General features: G+C 47.3%; 1 protein-coding gene across 1 annotated transcript in view; it reads left to right on the forward strand.

Annotated features, from left to right (window-relative positions):
• The first annotated feature begins 836 nt into the window (after window positions 1-836).
• Window positions 837-19,727, forward strand: part of LOC122927634 (tropomodulin-3-like) — a 57,391-nt gene continuing 38,500 nt past the window's right edge. The window contains exon 1 of the mRNA XM_044279646.1: window positions 837-962. The gene's annotated coding sequence lies outside the window, so the exon portion shown is untranslated. The remainder of the gene's footprint in view (window positions 963-19,727) is intronic.

Raw genomic sequence — 19,727 nt, forward strand, 5'->3', positions numbered from 1 at the left:
GCAGACAGAATAACGCTGCAAGCAGCGTTTTTCTGTCCGCGATGTGGTGCGGAACAAGACGATCCGTCATGACTCACAATGTAAGTCAATGGGGACGGATCCGTTTTCTCAGACACAAAAGAAAACGGATCTGTCCCCAATTGACTTTCAATGGTGTTCACAATCCGTCATGACTATAGAAGACATAATACAACCGGATCCGTTCATGACGGATGCATGCGGTTGTGTTATTGTAATCATACTTACCTAATCCATTTGTTCCCGACGGGCCAGCCGCCATCCTGATTGAAGATCTAGCGCGAACTCTGGCACAGCCCGTGATGACATCATCACTTCTGCCAGTGTGGCGATATCATACGTCACCACCAACCGGATTTCGTGCAAGATCTTCAATCAAGATGGACGGCCTGTCGCGAGCAAATGAATGAGGTACGTATGATTTTTTATTTTTTTTATACTGTTTCAGGGAAAATCGATTCGCTACCACGAAGCATGAGGAAATTCAGTTTTGCAGCAAATCGAATTTTCCCTGAAATTTGGATCAAAGTCCTCTTCATGGGCTTGGATTCGCTTAACACTATCTATGAGGGTCCCTTCTGACACCCACCATGAAGGGGGTCACAGTCCCGATAGCTTTTTAATATAACATTGCCAATTGTGACCGGGATCTGCTCTGAGAACTGCCACAACTTGTAGGCAAGAGAAGATCAGAAACTGATTGCATCCAGACATGTGACGGCCGCCCGGGGCACGGACACAATGCGCACCCCTCTACTTCTGTGCAAACATTCCAAACCGCTGACTCCGCCACACTACAACTCCCAGCGTCCTTTGCGCGCTGGTTTCAGGGCGTGTGTGCGCCTGCGCTGTGCCGCTGCAGGAGCAGCTAGAGCTCGGCTTGTGTGAGTCGGTCGGTGGGTGCTGGCGGCTTCCTGGCGGTGGTGCTGGGCGCATACACTGGGGTAAGGCTGTTGTGGGCACTTTACTGCGGTTACCAGAGGGCAGAGAGCACTGGGGAGCGGGTGAGGGGCGGCGGAGGCAACTTGTCACCGACTCCTGGAGTTATCAGGAAGTGTGCGGAGAGGACACAGCCCCGGTCCTACCTGTGCTGGTGGTGGCACTGCAGCTGTGCTCTAGTCACACCACAGTCTGCAGAGGAAGTCAATGTGGGTGACATGTCAGCTCGAGGAATAGGGGAGAAGTGCTGTAGTCACACCACAGTCTGCAGAGGAAGTCAATGTGGGTGACAGATGTCAGCTGGAGGAATAGGGGGAGAAGTGCTCTAGTCACACCACAGTCTGCAGAGGAAGTAAATGTGGGTGACAGATGTCAGCTGGAGGAATAGGGGGAGAAGTGCTCTAGTCACACCACAGTCTGCAGAGGAAGTAAATGTGGGTGACAGATGTCAGCTGGAGGAATAGGGGGAGAAGTGCTCTAGTCACACCACAGTCTGCAGAGGAAGTAAATGTGGGTGACAGATGTCAGCTGTAGGCATAGGGGAGAGTGCTCTAGTCACACCACAGTCTGCAGAGGAAGTAAATGTGGGTGACAGATGTCAGCTGTAGGCATAGGGGAGAAGTGCTCTAGTCACACCACAGTCTGCAGAGGAAGTAAATGTGGGTGACAGATGTCGCGCTGCGGGTGCATATGGTGTGTCCTGGCCCCGGCTCTTTATTTCCGTCAGTGTGTGCCCATAGAGGTCCCCAGGGGGGAGGTCCTGGGCTCCCTGCATGGGGTGACACTTGTATTTTTCTCGCTCAGTAGTATGTGACATTTGCGCCGTCCACCAATGGCGTGACAGGAGCCTGATTCATCCATAGGGGGTGCAGACCAGGAGCTAGAGACCCTGTCACCACCAATGACCTCACACTGATGTATAGCTTTATGGGGAAAGATTCCGTAGAAGTTGTATTCTATCCCTTTAGATCTGTTAGGCCACTTTCACATCTGCTATTTTTTGCTGGATCCGTCATCGATCAGTAAAAACGCTTCCATTAGGATAATACAACCGCCTGCATCCGTTATGAAGGGATCCAGTTATATTATCTCTAAATTGGCCGTTTTCTTTTGTGTCTGAGAAAACGGATCCAGCACCGTTGACTTGCATTGTGTTTCATGCCGGATCCGTCTTGATCCGCATCCCAGGACGCACTCAAAAACGTGTCCGGCGTGGGAACGCAACCAAGCAGAGCAGAAGGCTTTGTTGTGCACTCCGTTATGTGCTGTTCAGTTCTGTCCCCATTGACAATGTGCATAAAACTAAAGCGTTATCCTCTGCCGGATCTCAATACCGGAAAGGAAAGGTGTAGATGTAAAAGTAGCCTAAGGAGTGAGACACCAAGTGGGGGGCCTAAGGCTACTTTCACACTCGCGTTTTGGGCGGATCTGTCATGGATCTGCAAAAACGGATCCGTTACAATAATGCAACTGCATGCATCCGTTCAGAAGCGATCCGGTTGTATTATCTGTAACCTAGCCAAGACGGATCCGTCTTAATCACCATTGAAAGTCAATGGAGGACGGATCCGTTTTCTATTGTGCCAGACTGTGTCATAGAAAACGGATCCGTCCCCATTGACTTAGGCTACTTTCACACCTGCGTTCAGGTGTCTGCTCGTGAGCTCCGTTTGAAGGGGCTCACAAGCGGCCCTGAACGCAGCCGTCTGGCCCTAATGCATTCTCAGTGGAGGCGGATCCACTGAGAATGCATCCGCCTGCCAGCGCTCAGCCTCCGCTCCGCTCAGTGAGCGGACACCTGAACGCTGCAAGCAGCGTTCGGGTGTCCGCCTGGCCGTGCGGAGGCGAGCGGATCCGTTCCGACTTATAATGGAAGTCAATGGGGACGGATCCGCTTGAAGATGACACCATATGGCTCAATCTTCAAGCGGATCCGTCCCCCATTGACTTTCAATGTAAAGTCTGAACGGATCCGCTCAGGCTACTTTCACACTTAGAAAATGTTTCTAAGTTATAATGCAGACGGATCCGTTCTGAACGGATGCAAACGTCTGCATTATAGGAGCGGATCCGTCTGATGAAACATCAGACGGACCCGCTCCGAACGCTAGTGTGAAAGTAGCCTTACATTGTGTGTCAGGACGGATCCGTTTGGCTCTGCTTCGTCAGGCGGACACCAAAACGCTGCAAGCTGTGTTTTGGTGTCCACCTCCAGAGCGGAATGGAGACTGAACGGAGGCAAACTGATGCATTCTGAACGGATCCTTCTCCATTCAGAATGCATTAGGGCATAACTGATCCGTTTTGGACCGCGTGTGAGAGCCCTGAACGGATCTCACAAACGGAAAGCCAAAACGCCAGTGTGAAAGTAGCGTTCTGATTTAATTTGTACACGGGAATGATCTCATCAGTGGCATTGTGTGTGTACATAGATACCTCCTCCTGTACGGGTGCTCCTAAGTATGGAAAAAGCTGAGATATAAATGTATAAATTACAAGTTTTACTGAATCTGTTCCCATAAACTATATATCAATCTGCTCAGCTCCTCCTGCTCTATAACATGCTGCCTGCAGATTATACTGCATTTTGTGGTGACAGGTCCTCCCTAAAGGGGTATTCCCATCACATGCAATGGGGTCATATCGCTAGGATATGCCCCCATTGTCTGATAGGTGCGGGACCCACCTCTGGTCCCACTCCTGTGGGGAGAGCTGTGGCTGGAGGACCCTGGTTTCCCGGGATCTGGCCACCAACAAGCGCTGCTCCCATACAAGTGAATGGGAGCACACCGCGCACGAGCGGCCTCTGCTCCCATTCATGTCCCACTGAAATGAATGGAGGGCGGCTGCGCATGAGCAGTGCGCCCTCCATTCATTTCCCTGCTCTGTTCTGGTTGTAGGTGCGGGTCCCAGAGGTGGGACCCGTACCTATCAGACAATGGGGGCATATTCTTTAAAACCCCTTTAAATTGCCTTGTGCACAGACAGTACTGAGAGGTGAGCCTCATTGTCAGCTGTATACTGGGCTCCGACTGGCACAGATATGTGGTAACAGGGATTACAGAAGTGCCGTGCTGCAGTTATCTATGTGACAGACGCCCTACAGCAGGGGAAGGCAACCTCCGACACTTCAGCTGTTGTGAAACTACAACTCCCAGCATGCATTATTGCTATGATCTTCGAAGAATTCACATAGAAATGAATGGAGCATGCTGGGTATTGTAGTTTCACAACGGCTGGAGTGCCGAAGGTTGCGGACCCCTGCCCTACAGTGTTTCCTGACTTGCTGGTCTGGAAGGCGGCAGCGTGTTTTAGGAACAGTAGGACCCCCTTGTGCCTGTAAATGTTAGGGTGCTTTCACACTTGCGTTGTGAGGATCCGGCAGGCTGTTCCGTCGCTGTAACTGCCTGCTGGATCCGGAAATCCGTATGCAAACAGATATCATTTGTAGACTGATCCGTCTGCCAAATGCATTGAAATTCCAGATCCGTCTCTCCAGTGTCATCCTGCATTTTTAAAGGTCTGCGCATGTGCAGACCGGAAAACCGAATCCGGAATTTTCTCCAGCCAAATACCATAAAGTGACTGAACTGAAGACATCCTGATGCATCCTGATGCATCCTGAATGGATTGCTCTCTAATCTGAATGCATTACAAAACTGAAGTGTTCTTTTCCGGTATTGAGCCCCTGTGATGGAACTCAATCCCCGAAAGGAATAACGCTAGTGTGAAAGTACCCTTAGACTGTTGGTGTCTTGTGTCAATATATGTAATAGCATGAAAGCCCAAGACACTATATACAGTAAAGCAAGACGTGAGGTTCATATCAGGGAATTGCCATATTAGCAGTTTTCTGATGCGTCTTATAGACAGAAGGTTTATGTGTACTTCTTACTGTAGCGTTTTACATTCTAGATTAAAATGCTAGGTAATGAGCAAATTCCTATTGATGGAACGAGTGCTAGAAGAAATAGGGGGTCTTCTCACAAGCTGGGCCCATGAAAGCAGTGATGTTCCAGAGAAGATATGTGACGCCATCACGTCTTCACATGACAGATGAGGTGTTTTACAGGGTTGTTTCTTGGTGATTTGGGCTTTTTATGTGCGTTGAGTGTATTATATGGCCCCTTCAAGGGTCTTGAATGATCAAGCAGTTTTGGCGTTGGGTGGCATGCCCAAGTATCTGTGCTGTCGGTGATCATACTCACAGGAGGCTCTTCCTTTTTGCAGCTGCTTTGGTCAGTCCTCGGCAGGGGCACCTGTGGCGCTACCTTTTGAATTGTGTTGGGGGATTCTCTTATAGGGAATATGGACATCATGAAGAGGGGGGGGGGGGGGGGGGGGGGGGGTTTCAGAAGCCAGATCGACAATTAGCTGATCCCAGGGTTGGCTCCTTTAAAAATAAATATATACTTTGACACGTCAGTGATTCACGGGTGTGTGTGCTGTACGAGCACACGTACTCGCTCGCTCACACATCTGTGTTCTAGCTCGGTCCATGTGTCCGTGGATTTTGTCAGTCACGGTCTGTGAAGAACACAGAACCAATGTGGATTTCGTCCGTGTTTCACGGACCATTTATGGGAAATGCTCTGAAAATAAATTTTCTGCTGTGCAGTGTCCGTGAAACATGAATGATACACGGAGAAAACAGACACACGGACCAAAAGTGGATTCTTCACAGAAATCTTCACGGATCAATCACTGACCATCTTATCACAGATTTCATCATGGACGTGTGAAAAAGCCTTACAGGGAATCCAATACACACAACCAAGCATGACCGACTAGATGTTTGAGTGTAAGCTCCTGTTACCCCAGTTTAATTCCTCATTCACTCGTCAGTGTTTGGTCAGTGATTTTCCATCAGTGATTGTCAGCCAAAACCAAGACTGGAGCCTCCACAGACATAAGGTATAATAGAGAGATCTGCACCTGTTCTGTGCTTAGAGCCGCACCTGGTTTTGGCTCAAAATCACTGACTGAACACTGATGTTTGAATAAGGCCTCCTGCACACGAACGTGTGCACCCCGTGGCCATGCTGCACGAACAGCGACTGTGGGGCAGCTGCAGCGGATCGCGGACCCATTCACTTTAATTGGTCCGCGATCTGCCCGTTCCACAAAAAGATAGGACACGTTCTATCTTTTTGCAGAACGGAAGTCCGGGACGAAACCCCACGGAAGCACTCCGTAGTTCTCCCGTAGGGTTCCGTTTCGTGCTTCAGTTCTGCATCTCCGGATTTGTGGACCCATTGAAGTGAATGTGTCTGCATCCGTGATGCGGAATGCACACGGAACGGTGCCCGTGTATTGCGTGGTGATGGACCATGTGATTGGAGCATGTGATCTGACGTCACCACAGGTCCTAGCCGGTAGTTCATCATTAAAGAAGAGACTGGGAACTATGCGATCAAGAGGAGAAGGTGAGTTAATTTTAATTTTTTTTTTTTTAACCCTCAATTGATCACCTACCAAGCATTCTGTATTAAGAATGCTATTATTTTTCCTTATAACCATGTTATAAGGGAAAATAATAACATCTACACAACACCGAACCCAAACCTGAACTTCTGTGAAGAAGTTCGGGTCTGGGTACCAGTCGGTTTTTTATCACTCGCGTGCAAAACACATTGCACCAGTGCGATAAAAACTGAACATCGGAACGCAATCGCAGTCAAAACTGACTGCAATTGCGTACCTAATCGCGCGGGTTTGCCGCAATACACCGGGACGCATCCGGACCTAATCTGGACATGCTCGTGTGAACCCAGCCTAACAATGTCAGGCCAGCGTCCACAGCCGTCTCCCATACACATTGCAGTAAATTGATGGCTGGATGTTTCTTGGCTGATTATTCGCATTCACGACTCTCTTTAAACAATAGGTGTTGACTATAGAAACGATCTGGGCAGTGGGCGACTGACAATAACGCTTACCCCCCACACACATCCCACTGGGTGTACTCCCTCCCATATGTCACTACTGCTTGTAGAAAGTGTATTCCATGGTTTTATCATTGTATATAATGTATGACTGGAGACTTGAAAGGATGACTAGTCCTCGTAATTCCTCGCATTTCTCTTTTTAAAATGGCTTGTACGAGCATTCACAGGTAGGTCCAGACTAGACGCACAGGCGATCCGTGAATCCGCATTAACCGCTTATCAACCATGAGGTGTACACTTCAAAGGGTCACTGACTGTCGTAAAACTTTTGATATGTCATAGTGCCAATTTAAAGGCTTTGATGGCAGTCTGAGTGCTGAGACCCCTGCCGATCGCTAGAATGAGGAGAGAGAAGGTTGCATAACGTGCTCTCTCCTCACTGCGGGGGGCTAGATCGAGACGGAATCCTCGGGGGTCAGTTATTAAGTTTCTCTGGTGTAAACATAGTCACAACAGGTGGGGGAAGCAAATGTACTACTTTTTCACCTGGAAACAGGCAAAAAATTTAGTTTTTAAGAAAGGCGCACATACTGCTAAATATGCAGTCGTATACTACGGCAGTGCAGGAGGGGCAACTTGGTAAATGTCCCCCATAGACTTTCTGTTGACAAAGGGTAACTACAGAATACCAGATAAGATTTAAAGGGCTTGTTCTATCAGGACATGATCATATGACCTTTGCAACTCCAGCTGTGGTGAAACTACAACTCCCAGCATGCACACATACCGTGCTGTTCTTGTAACGCCCATAGAAGTGAATGGGAATTGTAGTTTGGGAACAGCTGGCATGCCAGAGGTTGCTGATCCCTCTTGGTTAGACTTGGGACATGGGTCCCACTATACAGCTGCCAGAGCCAGAGCATCAAAGCAGAAGGTACATTTGGCTTATAAAGAGAGCCCTAAACTCTTCTAGCAATGCCAATTACTACCAAACGGGACTTTCCTCTCATTGTCCCTCCAACATGTCCTTTTTAGGCTACTTTCACACTAGCGTTCGATCGGATCCGTTCTGAACGGATCCGATCATATTAATGCAGACGGAGGCTCCGTTCAGTACGGATCCGTCTGCATTAATAACTTAGAAAAAAAGTGTGAAAGTAGCCTGATCCGTTCAGACTTTCAATGTAAAGTCGATGGGGGACGGATCCGCTTGAAGATTGAGCCATATGGTGACATCTTCAAGCGGATCCGTTCCCATTGACTTACATTGTAAGTCTGAACGGATCCGCTCGCCTCCGCACGGCCAGGCGGACAGCTGAACGCTGCAAGCAGCGTTCAGCTGTCCGCCTGTCCGTGCGGAGGCGAGCGGAGCGGAGGCTGAACGCCGCCAGACTGATGCAGTCTGAGCGGATCCGCTCCATTCAGACTGCATCAGGGCTGGACGGAGGCGTTCGGGTCCGCTCGTGAGCTCCTTCAAACGGAGCTCACGAACGGACCTATGAACGCTAGTGTGAAAGTAGCCTTAGCTGGATGCCAGGCCGTCTGCTAAAATGGTGTTGGAAGCATTGAGCACTCACAGCACCATGTCTCGGCAACCTGTGAGAGGGGGACCCGTATAGCAGTACTGTAGACTATTTTGGAGTTCGTTGTTGCTATTATTTATTTGCTGTTGCTTATATGTCTACCACGGCTTCACCTTACATTACATATACGGTGTGTATGTGCCCAGACTGTAGACCAGTCACTGGGAGGAATTTCTCAGCGTTTCTGTTTGGGCTCCTAATTAACCGGTGACCTCACCCTACTGTTGTGGAATGTTTCCGTCTCTTTGATGAAAGCTTTTCTCAGTGCTGTTTGCTGATCTTGCTCTGTGCCATAGGGGCATGCAGCTGCGGGCTCAGCTACACAACCATCTTCCGAGATTCCTGTCTCGGGATATAATTCTGTATATCGGGGTAGTCAGTACAAGTCCCAGGAGTCCGGTAGACCTAGTTATTTGCTGTCGATGAGTTAGATTTAGGCCTCTTTTTCACACGGGCGTCGCGGGGCAGGGCCGGATGCGTTCAGGGTTCATTGCGGAAAACCCGCACGAGTAGGCACGCAATTTCAATCAGTTTTGTCTGCGATTGCGTTTGGCTGTTAAGTGCAAAAGTTTAATAATGCGTTTTGCACACGCGTGATAAAAAACTGAATGTTGGTACCCAGACCCGAACCCGGACTTCTTCACTGAAGTTTGGGTTAGGCTACTTTCACACTTGCGGCAGTGTGATCCGGCGGGCAGTTCCGTAGTCGGAACTGGCCGCCGGATCCGCCGATCTGCTGCTGCCTGAAAGCATTTGTGAGACGGATCCGGATGCGGATCCGTCTCACAAATGCATTGCAAGGACGGATCCGTCTCTCCGCTTGTCATGCGGACCGACGGATCCGTCTTGTACATTTTTCTCATTTTTACCGATCTGCGCATGCCGGAACGACGGATCTGGCATTGCCGGATCCGGCACTAATACATTCCTATGGGAAAAAATGCCGGATCCGGCGTTCAGGCATGTCTTCAGTTTTTTTCGCCGGAGATAAAACCGTAGCATGCTACGGTTTTCTCTTTTGCCTGATCAGTCAGAACTGAAGACATCCTGATGCAAACTGAACGGATTACTCTCCATTCAGAATGCATGGGGATATGCCTGATCAGTTCTTTTCCGGTATAGAGCCCCTGTGACGGAACTCTATGCCGGAAAAGAAAAACGCTAGTGTGAAAGTACCCTTAGGTGTTCTGTAGATTTTATTGTTTTTGATTATAACATGGTTATAAGGGAAAATAATAGCATTCTTAATACAGAATGGTAACTAAAATGTCCATTGAGGGTTAAAAAAAATGACTCACCTCATCCACTTGATCGCGCAGCCGGTATAGTCTTCTTTCTTCTTGCATGACCTGCAAAAGGACCTGCGCTGACGTCACTGTGCTCACCACGTGGTCTCCTAGCAACCATACGTGAAAATCGCACTGTGTCCGCACTTGCTTTCACGCAGCTCCATTTGTTTCTATGGGCCTGAAAAACGCAAAATATAGAACATGCTGTGATTTTCACTTAACGCACAAGTGATGCGTGAAAACATCACTCATGTACACAGCCCCATTGAAATGAATGGGTAATGGGTCAGGATTCAGTGCGGGTGAAATGTGTTCACCTCACGCATTGCGGGTTGTTTTTTTATGTATATTTTATTATATGAAAAATACAAAGTTTACCTCGCTAGAGGACTGGCGCTCACAGATTCCATCATCCTATCTGGAGGAACTGGTTTACCTCGGTGGACTGCTTTGCTGTATTTACTATGTGCATGTGCCACTTTTGTATCTCTTCTCACTATGACCAGTGCCAGAAGTGTTTAGGATGTTGTCAGTTGTGGCCATTGTGTTCTCCGATTATTTTACAGACCTGCATTGTATGCGTATAACATGAGACAATCTGTGCCTAATGTTCTGTGACCTAGAAAGACTAATGACTTGTGAAGAGCTTCAAGGAAGTAAACGCAGGCGCTGCATGCATAGTGCACCCTTCAGGGCATGGCTACACTGGTCGCGCCCAGGATCGCGGTGGTCCGATAGAAATGAATAGGATCGCAGCGCCACTTGCATGTTTGCTGCAACCTCAACACCAGAGTTGCAAAAAAATCAGGTCTGTTTTTTTTGTTTTTTTTTGCAGATTTCACCCTATTCTATGCAAAGGTGAGATCTGCAGCAAAACCACATCAAATGTGCATCAAGGTACCTACACACAATGCAGATTTTTAGGCCAAAAAATACGCACTAAAACCACACACAGATCTTTTTTGGCGCATTTTTATGTGTGGTTTTATTTTATTTTTTTGCTGTGTTTCTCTTGACAACCCCTTTTAAAGTCTGAGTTAAACCACTCTACATGTGGTGCATATTCGCACAAAGAATTGACATGCTGCAGATTTCAAAATCCACGCGGCAGGTCAATTTCCAAACGGAAATAAAAAGTGTAAGTGAGATTTGTCAAACTTCATACCCTTTGCTGGTACAGTATTGGTCTTCATGCCCACGTGGGCCAGGTATCTGCAGTGGAAAAACAGCGTGTATTCTGCAACGTGTGCAGGCAGCCTAAATCCGCCCCATTGTGTTCCTTTTTGTTTCCTGTCTTAGAATAAAGGGCATTATGCTTTTCTTTCTGGTTAAGAGAAGAATTACAAAAGGAGGTGGATGTGCGAGAATATACATGTCAGATAAAGGTCCTGGAACTCGTTTTCCTCAGTATATGTGTGATAACCCCCCCCCCCCCCCCCCCCCACTCCATCATTCCATCCTTGCCGTAATGGAAATCATCTCCACACACACAGACTTCCTGGCAGGCTGATGCTGCGCTTATGTTTATTCACATCAGCCTATCTGAGCAAAATGAGCTGCAGCATAAAGCATGGGGGCAGGTACCATTCACAGGTCTTGGCAGAGGACAAAGAAATGTTATATCTGTTGCATCTGGGATCCAGTCCTTTTTGTTTCCCTAATTATAAAAAACAAACAAAAAACAAAATGAAAATGTAATGTTAACGAGTCCTTAGAGATGCATCCGAGCCTTACCGCCACATTACTGTTCTCAGACAGAACCTCGCTTGTCACTTTCTATAGTGCGGAGAAGGCTGTCTGTAAATGCGCGCAGAAACTACAAACTCATTACAGCCGGGCCACAGAACGGATCAGCGCTTGTATAGGCCTCTTCATTCGCCTTGCACTATGTTGTCAGCAGATGCGTCAGCCCCACTTTTTGCATCCTGAGGTCACAGGGCTCCAGTGCTTGTTCCTGGAATCCATTGAGAACACTTTCCATAGAACAGCTGGAAATATTCCGGAACAGACAGAGGGAAGCTGGAATGTGATTAATATCGCTTTGTGGACTCCCCTCCTGTTTCCAACTTCTATCCCACTGGTGATTTACAGGATTGGAAACAGATTATAGGTGATGAATAGCCACAAACTTCTGGGGGCTCCGAGCCCTGCTATTCAGCCTTTTCATGTATTTTCATGCACTCATGTATGTGTCATGTATTCATGGCAGTATGTATGCAGCTTTGAGGTCCTTTTTGTTTATTTTTCTTTTTTTTCCTTTTTGGCATTTACATTTTTTGCTCCCCCCCCCCCCCCATTTTTTTTTTTTTAATACAGTGAATGTTCCTTTTTTTTGTAATGTATAATTTAGTTTTATTTTACACATTGTCTCACACCATACAAGACCTTTTGGGGTCATTTTAACATTACATTTTTATTGCTGATTTTAGCCTCCGTTACAGGAGGGTCACTGCATAGCTGATCTGGGAATGGTGCGACCCAGAAGCTCCTGCAGTTCCCTAGTAATCTCGACGTGCTCCAAAATTCTGCCGAAAGTAAGCCAACCTATAGTTGGTGTAAAGTTACACTGTACCTGCAAATCTATGGCCAATAGTTCTCGCTTCTTGTCAGTTGTTGCAATAGCTCCTATTTTACTGAATAGGAAGTACATAAACAGTATCGCTACACTGATGCACTGCTTCTGTAGCTCCTGGAGTTATGGGAGCAGTGTAGCATGTTCTGTTGCACCGTTTGCATAGCTCCCATTCACTACAATGTGATTTAGGGCTCATGCACACAAATGTATTTTCTTTCCATGTCCGTTCCGTTTTTTTTTTACGGACTGTATGCAGAACCATTCACTTCAATGGGTCCGCAAAAAACAAACAAAGTGACTCCGTGTGCCTTCCGTTTCTGTATGTCCGTATTTCTGTAAAAAAAAAATATATAGAACACGTTCTATTATTGTCCCCATTACGGACAAGGATAGGACTGTTCTATGAAGGGCCAGCTGTTCTGTTCCGCAAAATACAGAATGCACACGGATGTCATCCGTATTTTTTACGGATCTGTTTTTTGCAGACCGCGAAATACATACGGTCATGTGCATGAGGCCTTACTGAAACAGCAGAGAGCAGGCCCGCCTAACCGTTTCTGTAAGCCTGGCCACCTGGGGCGAGTGCTTGGTTCTGTCTAACCATGAAAATGGCGAGATGTGACAACTCCTTTAAAATATACCCTTTAAACCCATGTTTTAGGGACCATAGATTTCCAGTGATGGTGTATAAAATTTCCCCCTCACCCATGACGGCACCCATGCGACTAGGACCTCCCATCCAGGACAGGAAACCTGAAGAGATAAAATGGTTCACACCCCCACCACACCTCAGTTCAGGTTTCCTGTCCTCCGAATAGGAGGTACCTGAGGAGCTTTTGCTCCTTTCTTACTTGGTTCTCGCCTCTGGGGGCTGGGGAAGGTCCGGGTCTACAATACCATAATGGGACCTATCCCTGGTGGCGTAAGTCTCCTTGGGAGCCGTTGCCTAAGGCTAGTTTCACACTAGCGTTCGTCGGTCCGCTCGTGAGCTCCGTTTGAAGGAGCTCACGAGCGGACCCGAACGCCTCCGTCCAGCCCTGATGCAGTCTGAATGGAGCGGATCCTCTCAGACTGCATCAGTCTGGCGGCGTTCAGCCTCCGCTCCGCACGGACAGGCGGACAGCTGAACGCTGCTTGCAGCGTTCAGCTGTTCCGCCTGGCCGTGCGGAGGCGAGCGGATCCGTTCAGACTTACAATGTAAGTCAATGGGAACAGATCCGCTTGAAGAGGTCACCATATGGCTCAATCTTCAAGCGGATCCGTCCCCATTGACTTTACATTGAAAGTCTGAACGGATCCGCTCAGGCATCTTGCGCACTTAGAAAATTTTCTAAGTTATTAATGCAGACGGATCCGTACTGAACGGAGCCTCCGTTTGCATTAATATGATCGGATCCGTTCTGAACGGATCCGATCAAGCGCTAGTGTGAAAGTAGCCTAAGTCTGTCCTGCCTCCTCTCAAGCCTCATTGGGGAGCCGCTGTGGCCGTGTTCAAGCGGCTCCTGGTCCATAGTGGTGCGGTGGCCAGCGTCCCACTTCCAGGATGGCGGGGTGCGCTTAAGGTGCACTCTGCGCATGTGGTAATTCCCGGCGGCGTTGGCCGGAAGGGGGAGCTTGCCTATTCTTACCTTAGCCTGCCTCCTCCAACGGGGTTTGGAGCACATTCTACAAGGACTATGGCGGCCTCTTGGGCGGAGAGGGCAGATGCTTCTCTGGCCCAGATTTGCAGAGCTGCTACTTGGAGCTCTCCCCATACCTTTTTTAGACATTACAGACTGCATCTTCACTCTGATGCGGCCTTTGGGAGGAAAGTTCTACAAGCTGTAGTCACCCCCCCCCCCCCCCTAATTTTGTCTTATTGTTATCCCCTCACTCATGTGAGAATAAACTACAATAACCCATGATAATCTTTATATATATATATATATATATATATATATATATATATATATATATATTGATTAGTTGGTAGAGTTACTCTCCTAAAAAGTATGTTAGACGTTACATCTAGAGCCGCTGTGGTAAAATTGGTGGATCTTGAGGTTGCCCAGTGTTTTTATTCTGTACCATTTTGGCAACTACTTCAAGCTTGTGCCTAAGGGCTGTATTATACCAACAGATTATCTGACAGATTTTCTGTCCAATCATTGCTCAGATGGCCTGTTACACACTCCAACTATTGGTCTGATTGGACAGATATTGGTCAGATAATCTGTTGGTGTAATACAGCCCTAAGAGAGAAATTAGCGCCCAGGTTTCCTGCTGTCCTTACCCTCTACTGTGATGCCCTGAATGTTCACCTTTTTGTGTAATTGTACTCTAATGGATCCCTTTTTATATTTCTTTACTGTTTTGTAACAGTAAAACCTTTACAAAGAAAGAGAGAATATGAAAAGGAGTGGATTTGGTGTAGCCATGTGATACTTGATCTCCCATTCATTTGCATTGGAGGCATCTATTACTACATTTCCTTGTTACAACTGCAGAGGAAATGGACGGTCAAGTGCATCTTGCCTCAGTAGTATCGACCTGTCTCTTATTACACGCGGATATTGATTAGTGGATTTGGATATTCTTTTACATGCTGCGGTGGATATGGTCTACCAGCTTTCGGGTATTCCTTTATATTCACAAAATCCTGTACCCAGCAGTCCTTCTGCATTCAGTAAGTGCTATGTAAATCCTGTTTCACATTTGCGGTAATCGGATCCGGCAGGCTGCTGCATGCAGCGATATCTGTCCGGCTGCTCCTCGGCATATTTGCCAGGTTGCGGCCGGATCTCCGCCGGTCCTCAATATAGTGAATGGGGCTGGATGATATCTCGGCAGCGCCCAATATTCATAGATCTGGCAGGCTGTTGCAGGCCTAAGGGGGATTAGGAAGAGCCAGTGAACCCCTTGGTATCATTCATGGTCTTCTTTTACTTTGTAAATCAATGTAGAATTAGTTTCCCTCCTTGCATACGTTCTTGTAATACCTTTCAAGGACTACACCTGATTGTAAAGACCCACAATAAAGGGATCTTTGTATGGGCATGAATAATATGGAGGATCATGATGTAGTGGTTGACGCCTGATGCAGTAACCCAAGGAAAGAGAAGCATACTTCTTTGTGTGTGGTGTTCCCATGGAGCATGGCCACGGAGTCTCCATACCATGGAACACTAGTATGTCTCCGTAGGTAGGTCCCTTTAAGGAGAGCCAGTACCCTGCCTAAGCTGCTTTCCTAAAACCCTTAATTGTATAAATTGCTCCTGTCGTTTGGGTAAAAGATGAATAAGCTGTAGAAAGCTTTCATATGGATGTTATGTAGCTCACCTACTAGTCATTTCTACAGCGTCTCATTGCAGACCATTTTCTGGACAGAAGGCTACATGTACACTGCCACACTGTGTTTTGCGGTCCGCAAAACACGGATGCCGGCTGTGTGTGGTCCACAATTTGTGGAACGGTCCGCCCATTATAGAAATGCCTATTCTTTTTTTTTCTTCTTTTTTTCTTCTGTGGAGCCACATAACAGAGCAACGGATGTGGACAGCACAAAGAGTGCTGTCTGCATCTTTTGCGGCCCCCATTGAAGTGAATGGGTCCACATCGGAGTCTGCAGAACCAAACAACGGTCGTGTGCCTGAGGCCTTAAATGAGAGAAATACAAGGGTACAGCAAGCGTATGTATGTGTGCTAAAGTTAAGGGGGCCTTCAGGCGGCTTCTGGCAATGTCTGATCCAGACAGCTCCCTGCCGTAGCGGCCTGCCAGAGATGTCGAGCGCCAGTGTGAAACTAGCCTAACCTGGTGTGGTGCAGGCAATTGAAAGCATTGATTACTGTAGACCTCCGGGTCTCTCCTGTTCCTTCCTTGGAGTCAGGGACTCTTTCAGTTATGGATGCTGCTGGCTCAATCCTTAAAGGGGTTCTGCACTTTGTTTAAACTGATGACCTATCCTCTGGACAGATCATCAGCCTCTGATCGGCGGGGGTCTGACACCCGGGACCCCCGCCGTTCATCTGTTTGAGAAGGCAGCGGCGCCTCAGGAGCGCCGCGGCCTACTCGCTGTTTACCGCTGGCCCAGTGACGTCACGACTAGCCTCAACTAGCGTGGGCGGAGCTAAGCTCTGTTCACTTGAATGGAGCTTAGCCGCGCCCAGGCCATTGATACTAGTTGTGACGTCACTGGGCCAGCGGTAAACAGTGAGAGGGCCGCGCCGCTGCCTTCTCAAACAGCTGATCGGCGGGGGTCCCGGGTGTCAGACCCCCGCCGATCAGAAGCTGATTATCTATCCAGAGGATAGATCATCAGTTAAAACAAACTGCAGAACCCCTTTAAGCTACCTGCACACGTTGAGGATTCTCATGCGGAAAAGCCGCAGCCTAATACAGTACCTGCATGTACCTAGTTCACAGATCACATCTGCACTGCTTTATCCTGTGTGGAAATTTGAGACGTCATTTCTTTGTGTGGATTTCACCCTTTTCAATGCGAGGGTGAGATCTGTGGCCAAACTGCATCAAATCCGCACCAAAAACTGCAAGTAACACATGCTGTTTTTGGTGCGGAAATTCTGAGAAATTCACTTGGAAATCTGTGTGGTTTTGGTGTTTTCTGTTTGTAAACTTGTAAACCCACGTGCAGGTAGCCTTGGACGGCAACAGTTAGAGATTGATAGATATTGTAATATTTCTGTAAAAGTCTACTACGGCATTTTATTTTCTGACAAAAGCCACACGTTCATATAGTAGCAGGAATCTTTCTTGCCAGAAGGAGATTCCGGAATGGGATCGAAATTCGTAGTTTTGTCAGAAAGTAAATTTTTTTTTTTTTTTTATAGAAATGTCAAAAGTGTAGAGAAAAAAAAAAAGGTTAATTTATTGTTCGTTCATCTGCAGCGCGTAACTAGCATTTAATGAACGCCTGGGTAAATGAGCGGTGAGGGCTTGTGGAGACCTGTGCCGTCTCTATGCTGTAGTCGGTGCATTTTTTTTATAAATGGAGGCACACTTGAATAAATTATTCGAAGATTTCAATTGAGGCTTCATTCAGACGTCCGTAGAATGTGTCCGCATCCGTTCGGCAATTATGCGGAACGGGTGCGGACCCATTCATTCTCTAAAAGGCCGAAAGATATGCGGACTGCACACAGTGTGCTGTCCGCATCTGGATTTCCGGAGCGCTGCCCCGATCTTCCGTTCCGCAGGTCCGGAAAAAAATTGAATGTCCTATTCTTGTCTGCAATTGCGGACAAAAATAGGCATTTCTATAGGGGTGCCAGCCGGGTGTATTGCATATCCGCAATGCACTACGGACGTCTGAATGGAGCCTGTATAATTCATGAACTTTCAGTGCAGAAAAAACCTGAAGGTTTGTAATACCTGTGGCAAACGCTAGCTAAACGGCCATTAACCCTATTTTCGATTTATACTATATAGATTGTAATGTAAAATACAGCTACATTTCTACTTTTAATATTGGCTTGTAAAAAATATGATGTCTGTGTAAAGTGTCTTCCTGTTACTGTTAAAATACAAGTTAAATTTCTGGACAGAAAAGCGCTGTAAATAGTCGCCAGTCTCCGGACTGCAGCAGTCTAAGTAAACCCGTCATTGGTCACCATTTCTTCCTATCTGCTTCCTACAGATAAACCGTAGCAAGTTTCTTGCATTGATAAAGTCTGCCTTTATTTTCCATCTAAACCCCCTATATAATGTTTATAATGTCCGTAGTAATATACATAAAGAAAACGATAATGCCTTTTGACCTGTCAATACTTTTCACGCAGAGAAAGGGTAGGGTAAGGTTTACGGAAATTCTGCGGTGGCAATACCCGCCTCAAATTGTGTGGATTTTTGCAGCAGATTTTGCTCCGTGAGTGCTGCAGCTTTGACGCAGATTTCACCCTTTGCAATGTGCAGCGTACATCAACATTCTGCTAATTTAAATTGCACACTGCATCTCAAATTGTGCAGGGATTTTACTGCGGAAGCGTCACGCAGAGGGGATGACATTTTTTAAACTCTCATCCACTTTGCAGCGACTGCAGAGGGAGCAGGTTTTCTAACTGCTAGAGTAACATCCGTGGCATCTGTGGCCATATCCTTACACCTGCATTGCTGTGGAAATAGTCTACTTCATTTTAGACTTAAAGATCTGTCTCAACTTCAACAGTAATTCTGATGAAAAACTCTACTTCTGGCACTGATATTTAAAGGTTTTTTTCAGGGTTTAAGGTGGATTCACACAGTGCAATTATCGGCCAGTTATCAGGAACGAACATTCCTGCAATTCCTGTCGTTCCTGACGATCTGCCCGTGTAAAGGTGCAGCAGATCACCCAATGAACGAGCGAAACCGTCGTTAGTGCAGATACCTAAATGATTGTTTCTGGGCAGCAGATTTACAGCGATCAGTGCAGCTGTATGAGGACATGTGATGGCAATAGCGATCCTGTGTTTTCATACTGTGGAGGTGATCGCTGCATGTAAATACAAAGCTTCACCTCCCCTGAGCGAGCAACCGACTGTCGGGAAGGAAGACTTCCTTCCCGACAATTTGCTGCACCTCGGCCAATCCTCAGCACAGATAATCAGTATCCGATTGGGGGGGTCTGAGACCCAGCACCCCCACCAAGACACTATAGCCAGCACGCTGCAGCTCAGTTCCTATTCACTTGAATGGGACATCAGCTGCAGGAAGCCAGCATGGCCACTATGCAGTGGATGGAGCCTCCCACTTCTGGTTCCATTCACTATATAGTGACTGCCCAAAACGGCTAATCTGTGGAGGTGTCGGCCCTCCACCGATATGATTTTGATGACCTATCCTAGAAGTAGATTGTCAATATATAAAAAAAAAACTTTACAGAGAATTAGATTTTCTAAGATATGCTATCACTTTATAATTTGTGAGGGTTTAGCCGTTATAATTGGGGAGGTGCGAGTTTAACACTGCATCCCCTTCCCAATTTTTCTTAGACTATGCTCCTGGCCACTCTCTGTATGGAAATGCAGCTGACCCCATTCTCTTGAATGTAGCTGTGCTGTAGGTCCCTGCTCAGCATATGGCCTGAGCACTACTGTGAAGGGGACACAGGGCTAAACTGGCACTGCAGCCCCTTCATTTCTACTAGTGATGGGGGTTCCATCAATCATGAAGTGATGGCCTATCCTAGCAGTATGCCACTTCTTCTTAACCCTTATTAAGACACCCCTTTCTTAAAGAGATGCTGTTTTGGTGATCAGCTGACTGCTGTGATACCAGCTTCTCTGACCTCTGGTGACCAGCTGCTATCACTTGGGAAACCAGGTTCAGACCACTGGAGAGAAAAGCCTGCATGATATGGCAGCCATTCAAATGTCTGTGCAATGCCGGGGTGCACCAGGGACACTGGTGTGGTTCCATATTGGAGGGGAGGATGAGCGGGGGACTTGTGCATCCTATGTA

Source organism: Bufo gargarizans, chromosome 2 (genome assembly GCF_014858855.1).
Source record: "Bufo gargarizans isolate SCDJY-AF-19 chromosome 2, ASM1485885v1, whole genome shotgun sequence".
NCBI lineage: Eukaryota > Metazoa > Chordata > Amphibia > Anura > Bufonidae > Bufo > Bufo gargarizans.